The sequence below is a fragment of the Hylobates moloch genome, unplaced genomic scaffold (genome assembly GCF_009828535.3).
Source record: "Hylobates moloch isolate HMO894 unplaced genomic scaffold, HMol_V3 SCAFFOLD_11, whole genome shotgun sequence".
NCBI classification, from domain to species: Eukaryota; Metazoa; Chordata; class Mammalia; order Primates; family Hylobatidae; genus Hylobates; species Hylobates moloch.
The window spans coordinates 92201487-92217209 of record NW_026652286.1 but is presented as its reverse complement, the minus strand read 5'-3'; the positions used below and the strand labels follow the sequence as shown (position 1 = coordinate 92217209).

The 15723-nt window shown below is 40.8% G+C and overlaps 1 pseudogene; it reads right to left on the bottom strand.

Annotated features, from left to right (window-relative positions):
• The window catches only part of LOC116476213 (hippocampus abundant transcript-like protein 1), a 194479-nt pseudogene extending 186449 nt beyond the window's left edge, over nucleotides 1–8030 (bottom strand).
• Nucleotides 8031–15723: the final 7693 nt, after the last annotated feature.

Genomic DNA, 15723 nt, shown 5'->3' with positions numbered 1-15723 from the left:
TGAACTGGATCTAGTTGGAGACCTCAGGAAAGCACAATTTTAGGACAGGGTATTATGAATTTGTCAGAATCTAAGGAGTCTAGGACTCCTCCACCTAGAACTCCAGCTAATTTTATGTTCAGAAATTATGGGCCCAGAACCCGTGCCTTTCTAGAGAAACAGGTGTACCTCAGAAAGATTAGCAGAATGATAGCAACCACAAAGGGGAAGTTTTATTCTAGATGAAATATTATTTGGGCTGAGTGCAGTGACTCATGCCTGTAATCCCAGCACTTTGGGAGGCCGAGGCAGGTAGATCACTTGAGCTCAGGAGTTTGAGACCAGCCTGGGCAACATGGCGAAACCCTGTCTCTACAAAAAGTACAAAAATTAGCTGGGTGTGCTGGTGTGCACCTGTAGTCCCAGCTACTTAGGAGGCTGAGAGGAGAGGATCACTTGAGCCCAGGAGGTCGAGGCTGCAGTGAGCTGTGTTTGTGCCACTGTACTCCAGCCTGGGCAAAGAGCAAGACCCTGTCTCAAAAAAACAAAAAAGAAAGAAGAAATTATTCATTTATGTGTGCATTAGAAAAAAAGGGGGGAATCTTGAAGGCCTCAGAAACAATGAGATACGTTTTTATTAGTATACAGAGGTTTCTAAAAGACAGAATTACTTTTTTTTAAAGTAGGCCCTCTAAAGGAATCTCTACTGCCTGCTAATGAAAAATTATTCTGAACTCACTAACCTCTGTGATCTCTCGCTCTTTTTAAAATTTTTCAATTTATTTTAATTTTTAATTGACAAATAATTATAGAAGCTGGGCATGGTGGCTCATGCCTGTAATCCTGGCACTTTGGGAGGCCAAGGCAGGAGGATAGCTTGAGCCTGAGTTCGAAGCTCCAGTGAGCTATGATGGCTCCAGCCTGGGCACTCCAGCCTGGGCAACACAGCAATACCCTGTCTCGAATAATAATATTTATTATGATTATTGCATACATTCATAGAGTACATAGTGATATTTTGATACAGATAATGTATGCTGATAAGATCAGGATAATTAGTATATCCATCTCAAACATTAATCATTTATTTGTATGGGGAACATTCAATATCCTCCTTCTAGCTATTTGAAACTATAGAGTATATTGTTGCTAACTATAGTTATCCCGCAGTGCTATAGAACAGGGTTCCCCAGCCCCCGGGCCATGGACCTGTACCAGTCTGTGGCCTGTTAGGAACCCAACAACACAGCAGGAGGTGAGCAGCAGGAGAGCGAGCATTACCACCTGAGCCCCACCTCCCGTCAGATCAGCGGTGGCATTAGATTCTCATGGGAGCGTGAACCCCATTGTGAAATGTGCATTCGAGGGATCTAGGTTGCACGCTCCTTATGAGAATCTAACTAATGCCTGATGATCTGAAGTGAAACAGTTTCATCCTGAAACCATCCCCCACAGCCCCTCACCCAGTCCATGGAAAAACTGTCTTCCATGAAACTGGTCCCTGGTGCCAAAAAGGTTGGGGACAGCTGCTATAGAACACTATAACTTATTCCTCCTGTCTAGCTTGTAATTTTGTATCCTTTAAGAAGTCTCTCTATCCCCACCTTCCCTCTACCCTTCCCAGCCTCTAATATCCTCTGTTATCTACTTTTTGCTTCTATGAGATCAACTTTTTTTTTTTTTTCTGAGACAAAGTCTCGTTCTGTCGCCCAGGCTGGAGTGCAGTGGCACGATCTCAGCTCACTGCACGCTCCATCTCCCGGGTTCACACCACTCTCCTGCCTCAGCCTCCCGAGTAGCTGGGACTACAGGCACCCGCCACCACGCCCAGCTAATTTTTTGTATTTTTAGTAGAGATGGGGTTTCACCGTGTTAGCCAGGATGGTTTCAATCTCCTGACCTCGTGATCCGCCCGCCTCAGCCTCCCAAAGTGGAGATCAACTTTTTTTAGCTTCCACATATGAATGAGAACATGCAGTGTTTAACTTTCTGTTCCTGGCCTATTTCACTTAACGTAATATCCTCCAGTTCCATCCACATTAAGCCATGAATGACAGGATTTCATTCTTTTTATGGTTGAATAGTATTCCTTGGTGTTTATATACCACATTTTCTTTATCCATTCATCTGTTGTTGGACACCTAGGTTGAGCCCATATCTTAGCTATCATAAATAGTGCTGCAATAAACCTGGGGGTGCAAGGTGTCTCTCCAATATAATTATTTTTTTTCCTTTGGATAAATTCCCAGTAGTTGGACTGCCAGATCATATGGTAGTTCTATTTGTAGTTTTCTAAGGAAGCTCCACACTCCCCATAGCATAATGGTTATACTAATTTGCATTCCCACCAACAGCATATGAGTTCCCTTTTCCCTACATCCTCGCCAGCATTTTTTATTTTTCGTCTACTTGATAATAGCCATCCTAACTGGGCGAGATGATACCTCATTGTGGTTTTCATTTGCATTTCCCTAGTGATTAGTGATAGTCAGCATTTTTTGTTTTTGTCAGCCATTTGTATGTCTTCTTTTTTTTATTATAAAAGTAGTTTTTTGTTTTTTGTTTTTTTCTGTTAATACCTTCGTTATGCCAAGTGCAATGGCTCATGCCTATAATCTCAGCACTTTGGGAGGCCAAGACAGGTGGATTGCTTAAGCCCAGGAGTTCTAGACAAGCCTGGGCAACATGGTGAAACCCTATCTCTACAAAAAATACAAAAATTAGCCGGGAGTGTTGGCACATGCCTGTAGCCCCAGCTGCTTGGGAGGCTGAGGTGGGAGGATAGCTTAAGCCCAGGAGACAGAGGTTGCAGTGAGCAGAGACTGTGCCACTGCACTCAGCCTGAATGACAGAGTGAGAGCCTATCTCAAAAATTTAAAAATACCTTCATTACATTTGTAAAAACAAGATTTACACAGCACCCCATCAAAAATTAAAACCCCTGGCCAGGCACAGTGGCTCATGCCTGTAATCCCAGCACTTCAGGAGGCCAAGGCAGGTGGATCACTTGTCAGGAGTTCAAGGCCTGCCTGACCAACATGGTGAAATCTCACCTCTACTAAAAAAAAAATACAAAAGTAGCCAGGCATGGTAGCACAAGTCTGTAATCCTAGCTACTGGGGAGGCTGAGGCAGGAGAATCACTTGAACCTGGGAGGCAGAGGTTGCAGTGAGCTGAGATCGCGCCATTGCACTCCAGCCTGGGCAACAACAGCGAAACTCTATCTAAAAAAAAAAAAAAAAAAAATTAAAACCCCTTACAAATATCTATATATGTTTTATATCCATAAAACTTTCAAAGGAGTGCTCCTGTTAAAGGTGGACCCTAGCTAGCAGTCCATTTACTGGTGCAGCAAAATACATACAAATTTGTAGTTTTCTTTGTCCATAAAATATCTCAAGAAATTATCAAGACATTCATTGTGAAACTGAGCTTCATAAAACCACAATATTTCGGAAAGGAATTTGATGTGCAGCATCCTATGAGATTCAAAAGTCAGATAAGCAGATTGAAATAAAGATTAATTGAAAACAAATACATACTACACAGCAGTTAAGGCAGGAGTGTGATGGATGAGAAAAATTGCTTGAGAAGCACGACATGGGAGACACGGGAAGGAGCAAATCATAATAATGCATTGTGAGTCTGAACTTGGATATAAACTCTACTAGTATCCACTTACTAACTCTCATTCTCGCTTAGGAATTTCAAAATTTTAAAAACTTTCTTGGAAGCACCCTCCACTTTCTATATTGCCACCAGAATGCTTGAGGGGTTTTTTTCCTTCTGTAAAATCACCTTGGATCGTATCAGGTTACTAAGTTCATAAATACGAGTTGAAAGTTTTACGTGATTTAAATTTACAAGAAAAAGCCCCTTCACATAATAAAGGTAATCACTATTCAATATTATTAATGTCCAGAGATGTATATATGTTGAATTTCATTCTAGCCAAGAAGAGGAAGTAGAGAAAATAAAAGGAGAGTAAAACTAGGTTTTCATTTGACCTTTGAACAAAGGCAATATATTCCTGAGTGACTCTTAAGAGTGGCCACTCAGCACCTACGGACTAATTAAGAGAAACAAGAAGGAAGAAAATAAGAAGGGATTCTTTACCTGAAATCTTGCCAAATATGACAGTCCCCCTCCAATCCTGCACCTTCTGCTGGAAAGCCCATGGAAAGACTGTTGTCACTCTTACTTCAGAGTCATTACAGAAAAGCCATCCTTTCTCCCAGAGATATGACTTTTCTATTTGAGTTTTACCTTCAGAGTTGCACATTATTTGCAGGGGAGTATTCCAAACCTTACCTTATTCTAATGTATGAACAGAAAGAAAAAGAATAAGAGGAGGGAGAGGAGGAAGGGGAGAAGGATAGAGCGGGTATTTACAAAACTTGGCCCTCCCATCCAGAACCACAAAGTCTCCATGTGGTGTGGTTCCCACCTGGCTCTCAGAGATGGTGGTGTCTGCAGAGTCCCCTTTTCTGCCAAGTTACATTTCAGTGCACTGATTCTCAGGCTCCTTGAACAAAGAGAGCTCCCAGATGTTGCTGTCTTGCAGCAGTGGCTCACTGTCCTCATCACTGCCCCATTCTGGGATGTTGGTCAGGCTGCCACTGCCACTGCTGCTATATTTTTGAACTCCCCTGGCTTTCCTGTATTCAGGGACGAATAAGAAAACCAGAAAAGACATAGGAACTGTACATGCCCAGATAAAAATGGCAGGCCTGGGATGACAGCTCCCTGCAGGGTAACACCGTTAGTATTCAATTTTGGGCCCAACCTGGTCAGTTCCACATGGAACATGTAGAATATGAAGCCATACAGCGCTGGCCCCAGACCATTGCATAGTCCTCTTATCCCAGTTACGATCTCCTAGGCAACTCCTTGCCGATCTGACTCTGCATTAGGAGAGACAAAGGCACTGATTACTGGAAATGTGATGCTGAACATGGTGGCCACAGTCCCCACTGACCACATCATCCAGGCTTGAGATCCAAAATCATACTGCACTAACTGGAGTCTCTGGAAACCCATGCAAAGGAAGATAATATTCTCATATGATCTCATCAAGATGGTAAGAAAGACTGTCTGAGCCATAACAAACAGAATTTGTACCATAGCTATGAATGCTGCAATTTCAACAGATCCAAAATCTATGACCTGCCTGAGATGAAAAAAAAAAAAAAACTTAAACACTGTCCTGCTTCAGGAAGGCATGCAAGAAACACAGTGATGCAGGTTAGTAAGACAGTAGAATTTTTTTCCAACTTTCTTCGATGATGCAAAAGAGACAGCTTGTTTCCAAGAAATCTGAACTCCCCAGGGAACTGTCTCATTTTTCTCAGACAGAGATTCCAGAACAGCCACTAAAATGATACAGCTGTCCAGAGAGCAAGCCTTGCAGCAACCAGCATGATGCTGTCTCCACAGCTGGCAGAAAGGTGTGTTCCGATGGCCGGGCTGTTGCCCAGAAGAGCTATAAAGGTGGCTGAAGCCCAGCCATGAGCAGTACTTTGCTCTGCTCCTGAGTGACATCAGCTACACAAGTAAGCATCACAGAGAACAGGACTGAGAAGACACCAGACACAGAAATCATCACAAAATACCACCATGGGCTGATCCTCATTAGTGGGACTGGGGAGCAGGGAAAGAAGACAGTGCAGAGGAGAAATTGTTTCTTGCACCACACGTTGGCTAGGGCACATGTGAGCGGGGAACTGGGAAGAGAACAGGCCCTTTACACCTCGAAGGAGACCATGCCTAAGGAACGTGTTAAGGAATTGTTTCATGCAGAACAGCCAACACTGGAGCCGTCAGCAGGCCCCAGGAAGGAAGGCAGATGGCAGTGGCAGCATGGTGTCCATGTGGTCTTGGAGCTACTGGCCCACCAGACTCCTGCCTGGGGCTCCCGGGGGCTCCATGCTCACGCGACGGCCAGGCCCATGCCAGCTGGGGATACTTGGGGACCACCACGACACCACGCAGGTGGTGGCAGGGCCTGCACCTTCCTGAGCAGCAAGGCTGAAGCCAAGGAGGAAGTTCTAGGAGCTGCTGCACTGAGCACACCCATCCAGGCTCTCTCTGGACTCTGTATGTCTTTTGAGAAATGTCTGTTCAGATCATTTGCCAATTTTTTAATTGTATCGTCTGGTTTTTTGCTATTGAGATACGTCAGGTCTTTGTATATTCTGAACATTAATCCCCTGTCAGATAGATAGTTTGCAAATATTTCCTCTCATTCTGTAGGCTGTCTTTTCAATTTGTTGTTTCCTTTGCCGTGCAGAAGGTTTTTAGTTTGAGATAATCCCATTTGTTTATCTTTGCTTTTGTTGCCTGTCTGTTTGAGGTCTTATTCATAATTTTCCCAGGCCAATATCCTGAAGGGTTTCCCCTATGTGTTCTTCTAGTAGTTTTATCATTTCCAGTCTTACATTTAGTTCTCTGATCCTTTTTGTGTTGGTTTTTGTGTATGGTGAGAGGTGGGGGTCTTGTTTCGTTCTTCTGCATATGGATGTCTAGTTTTCCCAGCACCATTCATTGAAGGGACTGTCCTTTCACCAGTGAGTGTTCTTGGTAACTTTGTCAAAAATCAGTTGGCTGTAGATATGTGGATTAATTTCTGGGTGCTCTATTCTGTTTGATTGGTCTATGTGTCTGTTTTGTAGGCCAGTACTCTGCTGAGTTGCTGCAGCTTTGTAGTATATCTTGAGGTCTGGAAGTGTGATCCCTCCGGTTTTGATCTTTTGTTCCAGATTGATTTGGCTATTCAAGATATTTTGTGATTCCATACAAATTTTGGGATTTTTTTTTCTATTTCTGTACAGAATGTCATTGGTATTTTGACAGGGATGGCATTGAAACTGCAGATTGCTTTGGGTAGTATTGTCATTTCAACAATATTAATTCTCCTGATCCATGAACATATCTTTTCATTTGTAACTTCTTCAATTTCTTTCATCAGTACTTTGTAGTTGTAAATGTGATTGCCTTCTTGATTTCTTTTTCAGCTAATTTGTCACTGGTGTATAAAAATGCTACCGGTTTTTTATATTAATTTTGTATCCTGCAACTTTACTGAATTCTTTTATCAGTTCTAAGAATTTTTTGCTAGAGTTTTAAGGTTTTTCTGTACAGAAGATCATGTCATCTGCAAAGAGGGACAATTTGACTTCCTCCTTTCCAACATGGATGCCCTTTATTTCCTTTTCCTTGCCTAATTGCTCTGGCTAGGACTTCCAGGACTATATTGAATAGAAGTGGTGAGAGTGAGCATCCTTGTCGTGTTCCAGTTCTTCAGGAAAAACTTTCAGCTTTTCCCCATTCAGTAAAATGTTAGCTGTGGGTTTGTCATATATGTCCTTTATTATGTTGAGATACTTTCCTTCTATACCTAATTTATTAAGAGTATTTAGCATAAAGTGATGAATTTTATCAAAAGCTTTTTTTGCATCTATTGAGAGAACCATATGACTTTTGTCCTTCATTCTATTGATATGATGTATGACGTTTATTGATTTGCATATATTGAACCATCCTTGCATTCCTGGAATAAATCCCACTGGATCATGGTGTATTATCCTTTTGATGTGTTGTTGGATTTGGCTTGCTAGCATTTTGTTGAGGATTTTTGCATCTATATTCATCAGGGATATTGACCTGTAGTTTTGTTGTTGCTGTTTTGTCCTTGTCCGGTTTTCATATCAGGATTATGTTGGTCTCACAGAATGAGTTAGAAATAATTCCCTCAGCTTCAAATTTTTGGAAAAGTTTGAGAAGAATTGGCATTAATTCTTCCTTAAAGGTCCAGTAGAATTGAACGCTGAAGCCACCCTGTCCTGGACTTTTCTTCGTTAGAAGACTTTTTACAACTGATTTAGTTTCATTACTTGTTTTTGGTCTTTCAGGATTTCTGTTTCTTCTTGGTTCAATCTTGGTACATTGTATGTGTCCAAGAATTTGCTCAATTCCTCTAGGTTGTCAAATTTATTAGTGAATAGTTGTTCAGAGTAGTCTCTAATGATTCTTTCTATTTCTGAAGCATCCATTGCTACATCTCCTTTTTCGATTCTGATTTTATTCAGGTGTTCTCTCTTTTTTTTCTTAGTCTAATAGTCTGTCAATTTTGTTTATCTTCTCAAAAAAACAATTTGTTGTTTTGTTGACATTTGTATTGGTTTTTTAGTCTCAACTTCATTTATTTCTGCTCTGGTCTTTATTATTTATTTTCTCCTACTAATTTTAGGCTTTACTTGGTTTTGCTTTTACAGTTTCTTGAGGTGCATTGTTAGGTTGTTCATCTGAAATATTTCTAGTTTTTTTTTAATTATTTTTAAGATATAGAGTCTCACTCTGTCACCCAAGCTGGAGTACAGTGATGCAAGTATATCTCACTGCAGCCTTGAACTCCTGGGCTTAAGTGACCCTCCTGCCTCAGCCTCCCAAGTAGCTAGGACTACAAATTTGCACCACTACAATTGGCTAAGTTTTTTATTTTTGGTAGAGACGGTCTCTACCTGTTGCCTAGGCTAGTCTCAAACTCCTGGCCTCAGATGATCCTCCTGTCTTGGCCCCCTCAAAGTGCTGGGATTGCAGATGTGAGCTGTGACATCCAGCCATTTTCTAGTTTTTTGGTGTAGGCATTTATTGCTATAAACTTACCTCTTGCTACTGCTTTTGCTATCTCCCATAGGTTTTGCTATGTTGTGTCTCTATTTTCATTTGTTTCAATAAATTTTTAAATTTCATTCCTAATTTCTTCCTTTACTTAGTCATTCAGGATCATGTTGTTTAATTCCCATGTATTTGTATAGTATCAAATGTTTCTCTTGTTCTTGATGTCTAGTTTTATTCCATTACAGTCAGATAAAATACTTAATATCATTTCAATTGTTTAACAAATTTTGTGAAACTTGTTTCTCTCCTAACATATGTATGGTCAATCATGGAAAATATTCCATGTGCTAATGAAAAGAATGTATATTCTGCAGCTGTTCAGTGAAATATTCTGTAAATATCTGTTGTTAGATCCATTTAGTCTATGATGCGGTTTAAATCTGATGTTTCATTGTTGATTTTCTATCTAGATGATGTGTCCAATGCTGAGAGTGGGGTGCTGAAGTCCCCAACTATTGTTGTATTGAGGGTCTATCTTCCTTTTAGATCTAATGATGCTTCCTTAATATATGTGGGTGCTCCAGTGTTGGGTGTATATGTATTTACAATTGTTACATTTTTCTTGCTGAATTGATCCCCTATTATATAATATCCTTCTTTTTCTCTTTTTGTAGGTTCTAACTCAAAGCCTATTTTGTCTAAGTATAGTTATGCCTGTTCACTTTTAGTTTCCATTCGCATGAAATATCTTTTGCCATCCCTTCACTTTCAGTCTATGTGTCTCTTTATAGGTGAGGTGATTTTCTCATTGGCAGCATATAGTTGGGTCTTCTTTTTTAATCCATTAAGCTAATCTCATCTATCTATCTATCTATCTATCTATCTATCTATCTATCTATCTAATCTATTTAGAGGCAGGGGATTGCTCTGTTGCCCAAGCAGGAGTGCAGTGACATGATCATAGCTCACTGCAGCCTCAAACTCCTGGGCTCAAGTGATCCTCCTGCCTAAGCCTCCCAAGTAGCTGGGACTACAGGCATGTGCCACCACACCCAGCTAATTCTTTAATTTTTTTTAAATAAGAGGTCTCAATATGTTGTCCAGGCTGGTCTCGAACTCTTGGCCTCAAGCAATCTTCCTGTCTTGGCCTCCCAAAATGTTGGGATTACAGGTATGAGCCACCAGAGCCAGTTTCAATCTACATCTTTTAAATGGGAAATTTGGTCCATTTACATTCCCACTTTGGGAGGCCAAGACTCACTTCAGCCCAAGAGTTTGAGACCAGCCTGGGCAACATAGTGAGACCCCATCTCTACAAAAAATTTTAAAAATTAGCCAGGCTTGATGGCACATGCCTGTAGTCCCAGCTACTTGGGAGACTGAGGTGGGAAGATGGCTTGAGCCCCAGGGCAGAGGTTCAGTGTGCCGAGATCATGCCACTGCACTCCAGCCTGGGCAACAAAGTGAGACCCTGTCTCAAAGGGGAAAAAAAAAAAAAAACCTAGGCACCATGGTAAAACCCCCTTTCTACCAAAAATTAAAAAATAAAAAATAAAAAATTAGCCCAGCATGGTGGCATACATCTGTGGTCCCAGCTACTCAGGAGGCTGAAGTAGGAGGATTACTTGAGCCCAGAAGGCAGAGGTTACAGTGAGGCAAGATCACACCACTGCACTCCCAGTCCAGGTGACAGAGACCTCATCTCAAAAAATAAAAAATAATTCTAATTAATATATGTAATAAAGACTACTAGAAGTAGTAAAGATGAAGGAAAATAACTCAGCTGGGCGCAGGGCTCAAGCCTGTAATTCTAGCACTTTGGGAGGCCAAGGCAGGTGAATCACTTAAGGCCAGGAGTTCAAGACCAGCCTTGCTAACATGGCAAAACCCTATCTCTACTAAAAACAGAAAAAAAAAAATGGCTGGGTGTGGTGGCACACGCCTGTAATCCTAGCTACTTGGGAGGCTGAGGCACAAGAATCATTTGAACCTGAGAGGCAGAGGCTGCAGTGAGCTGCTGAGATTGAACCACTGCATTCCAGCCTGGGTGACAAAGGAAGACTCCAGAAAGAAAAAAGAAAAAGAAAGAAAGAAAACAACTGTATATAAAAAACTGTACTTTAGAAGTAGGTGTGTTTTTAGCAAGAAAAATTATATAAGGAATGTGTTTCCTTTAAAGGAGAAAGAGAATGATGTTATCTTAAAAACAAGACAATTGTTCCAGAATAATAAAGAAGAAAACAAGTAAGACGCAAACTGAACAAATATAGAGAGTTATAAAAGATCTGCAAGAAAGGGCATATTGAGGAAGAGCAAGATGGCAGAATAAGAGACTCCACTAATTGTCCCCTCCTCCCTGGCAAGGACACCAATTTAACATCTACACACACACATGCACACACACACAAAAAGCACCAAAGTGCTTGGTTTTGGTTCATAAGAACCAAAAATCAGATGAGCACTCATAGTACCTGGATTTAACCTCATATCGCTGAAAGAAGTGCTGAACAGGTAGGAAAAACAGTCTTGAATCGCTGACGCCATCCTCCATCCCCCAGCAGCAGCAGCATGGTGTGGAGAGTGTTTCTGTGCACTGGGGAGAGGGAGAGCACATCAATTTTGAAGTACTGAACTCAGTGGTGCCCTGTTATAGCAGAAAACAAAACAAAACCAAACTCAGTTAATGCCCACCCATGGGGGGGCATTTAAAGCAGCCCTAGCCAGAGGGGAATTGCCAATCCCAGCAGTGTGAACTTGAGTCCCCGCAAGCCTCACCACCATGGGCTAAAGTGCTCTGGGGCTCTAAAGAAACTTGAAAGGCAGTCTAGGCCACAAGGACTGCAACTCCTAGGCAAGTCCTAGTACTGAACTGAGCCCAAAGCCAGTGGACTGTAGAGGCACACAACTTACTGAGACATCAGCCGGGGTGGCTAAGGGAGTGCTGATACCAGATAGTTTTAAAAAACTAAACTTGACAGATACAAAGTCAGTAAAGCCCCTTGGATATTACCAAAGCTCTGACTAAAATATCATATTTTAAAACTTACATAGAATTAATATCTGTGTTGCATTTATATAATCAGATCTACCTTATTGAAACTAGACTTATTTCGTTAAAAAAATCAAACTGTGACTATTTTTTATAAAAATGAGAGTGACTATTAAAAAGATTACATTTCAGTAGAAAACTGTAGAGCACCAATTACCAAATTCTGGTCCTGTTTATTTTCTTTGAGATTTGTTATCCATCTATAAACTGGATTGAATCCTGAAGTTTTCTAGTTTCATTAAAAACTAAAACTGCCCTTTTCTCAAGTCCTAAAAGCTGAAACTGAATGACTTCAAACTTCAGAAAAAATCACTGCAACAGACCATGTATAGAGAACCTTTATGCCTGCTGCTATGTGAGTTCACCAGAACACCACCTGATGATACAACCAGCTCTCAAATGCCATCTTCATTCCACCATCTAAAGATACTTCAGACTCAAATCTACAAATCTTGACCCTCCAGACACAAAGACTAAGATCATAATTTGCTCCAAAATTAATCTTTGTTTTTCTTTTGTTTTCATAGAATGATAACTTGAATACTTTTCAAGCAATATAATCTGAAATGAACAATTTAGCCTCAAAAGTACTCCAAAACAGAAATGCTTGATACCTCACAGTTTAACAAAGAAGAGCTTGTGCTTTTATTAATTAAAAAAGTGTTTTACCAGGGATGGTGGCTCACACTTACAATCCCAGCACTTTGGAAGGCCAAGGTGGGCAGATCACTCGAGCCTAGGGTTTTGAGACCAGCCTGGGCACTGTGGCGAAACCCCATCTCCAAAAAAAATACAAAAATTAGCCAGGTGTGGTGGCGTATGCCTGTAGTCCTAGCTACTTGGGAGGCTGAGGTGGGAGGATCCCTTGTGGCTGGGAGGTCAAGGCTGCAGTGAGCCTCGATTGCACCACTGCACTCTAGCCTGTGTGACAGAGTGAGACCCTGTCTCAAAAAAAAATGTTGTTTCTATGTCAATAAATTAGAAATTATTGCCCCATGGGATAACTGGAAAGCCACATATACGAGAATGAAACTGGATCCTCATCTCTCACCTTATACAAAAATCAACTCAAGATGGATCAGGGACTTAAATCTAAGACCTGAAACTATAAAAATTCTAGAAGACAACATTGGAAAAAAAAAACTCTTCTAGACATTGGCTTAAGCAAAGACTTCATTACTAAGAACCCAAAAGCAAATGCAACAAAAACAAAGATAAATAGGTGGGACTTAGTTACACTAAAAAGCTCCTGTACAGCAAAAGGAACAGTCAGCAGAGTAAACAGACAACCTACAGAGTGGGAGAAAATCTTCACAATCTATACATGCAAAAAAGGACTAATATCCAGAATCTACAGGGAACTCAAACAAATTAGCAAGAAAAAAACAAACTATCCCATCAAAAAGTGGGCTACAGACATGAATACACAATTCTCAAAAGAAGATATACAAATGGCCAACAAACATATGAAAAAATGCTCAACATCACTAACGATCAGGGAAATGCAAATTAAAACCACAATGTGATACATCCTTATTCTTGCAAGAATGGCCATAATCAAAAAATAATGCGGGCTGGGTGTGGTGGCTCACACCTGTAATCCCAGCACTTTGGGAGGCCAAGGCGGGTGGGTCGGATCACAAGGTCAAGAGATCGAGACCATCCTGGCTAACACAGTGAAACCCGTCTCTACTAAAAATACATAAATTAGCCGGGCGTGGTGGTGGGTGCCTGTAGTCCCAGCTACTCGGGAGGCTGAGGCAGGAGAATGGTGTGAACCCAGGAGGCAGAGCTTGCAGTGAGCTGAGATCACACCACTGCACTCCAGCCTGGGAGACAGAGGGAGACTCCATCTCAAAAAAAAGAAAAAGAAATAGTAATAATAATAATAATAAAAATAATAATAATAATAGATGTTGGTGTGGATGCAGTGATCAGGGAACACTTCTACGTTGCTGGTGGGAATGTAAACTAGTACAACCACTATGGAAAACAGAGTGGAAATTCCTTAAGGAGCTAAAAGTAGAACTACCACTATTGAGTATCTACCCAGAAAACAAGTCATTTTACGAAAAAGATACTTGCACATGCATGTTTATAGCAGCACAATTCACAACTGCAGAAATATTGAACCAACCCAAATGCCCATCAATCAATGAGTGGATAAAGAAACTGTGATATATATATATAGATATATATACATATATATCTATATATATATATGACTACTACTCAGCCATAAAAAAGGAGTTAATGGATTTATAGCAATTTGGATGGAACTGGAGACTATTATTCTAAGTGAAGTAACTCAGGAATGGAAAACCAAACATCATATGTTCTCACTCATAAGTGGGAGCTAAGCTGTGAGGATGCAAAGGCATAAGAATGATACGATGGACTTTGGGGACTCGGGGAAAAGGGTGGGAGGAAGGTGAGGGATAAAAGACCACAAATTGGATTCAGTGTATACTGCTCAGGTGATGGATGCAGCAAAATCTCACAGATCTCCACTAAGGAACTTACTCATGTAACCAAATACCACCTGTTCCCCTAAAAACCTATGGAAATAATTAAAAAAAAATTATTGCCTCCAATTCAAAAGATCTTAAACAAATGTAACTTCCTCATCAGATAGGTGTGATCTACCTGATCTACTGATTTATTTAATGGGTTAATTCTTGGCTTTTTGAATTTTTAGTAGAGACAGGGTTTCACCATGTTGGCCAGGCTGGTCTTGAACTCCTGAGCTCAATGTCTGCTCCAGAGAAATTTCAATTCTTGCTATTATTCTCCTTATAATCATGGTTTTCATCTCTGTAGTCCATTGTATCCTCTCAAGGGATTTGAATGCTTTCCAGCAGCATTCAGGTGTGAGACCCTAACCACTCACACATCAAATAATTGCCATCAGGATTAGACAACTAGAAGAACTCAACAACCCCACCACTCAAGCCTATGATGACTCTGCAACCGCAGATAATGATGACTACCTGACCTTACATTCCAATGCAACTGTTGAGAATGACAACATCTACACGATTCTTTGTTCCAGTAACTAGTCAATAATGGTAACCTGGTTACCGAGAGTAATGCTATACTGTTTGGTCACACTCTCAGCTTGCTAGAAGAATGACCAAAAGCGGGGAACTGTTAAAGTAAATTTAAAGGGATACTAGGCCTGAAGAATCCCTGAGCAGACAAAACCAGTGAGGCTTCATAACGAGACCTAAACCTTGCTTGATTTGCAAACATAAGTGAAACTTGACTTTTTTTCTTATAAATGCCTATATTAAGGAAAAACAAATCACAGGCTCAACCAGTCAGAAATACCCAACACAGTTATACTATATAACCAAGGACTTTCCAACAGGATAGGCCAAATAAGGCAATTGTATAATTGCAACCAACCAAATAATTTATTGATTTTGCTTCTGTATTTACCCCATAAATACTTGCCCCAGATGGCTTGCCGCCAGAACAGACCTCTTCAGTTTGGTGTTTCCCAATTCATCAATTGCTTCTTACTCAAATAAACTCAAAAATATTATTGTGCCTCAGATTTTTCTTTAACGCAAGGAAATAGGGGCCACACACCTGCAGCCATGAGGAATTGGAGTCTACCAACAACCTGAATGAACCTGGAAGTGGATCCTTGCCCCAAGCCTCCAGACATGAGTCCAGCCCAGCTGACACCTTGATTTTGGTCTTGTGGAACCCTGACCAGAGAACCAGCTGAGCCCACCAGGACTTCTGACCTATAGGCTGTAAGATAAGGAATGGATATTGTCCAGGTGCAGTGGCTCATGCCTGTAATCCTAGCATTTTGGGAGGCTGAGGCAGGAGGATTGCTTGAACTCAGGAGTTTGAAACCAGCCTGGGCAACATATGAGACCTCATGTCTACCATTTTTAAAAAAATAATAATAATAAAATAAATGGGTATTTTTTTAGCCACTAGATTTTGGGACATGTGTTATACAGCAATGGAAAATATGGCAGGAAAATAAACATACCAGGGAAACATAATAGAAATGCTGGGCAGTGCTGAGTATGTCCATCTGAGGTCTGTGGTCCTGA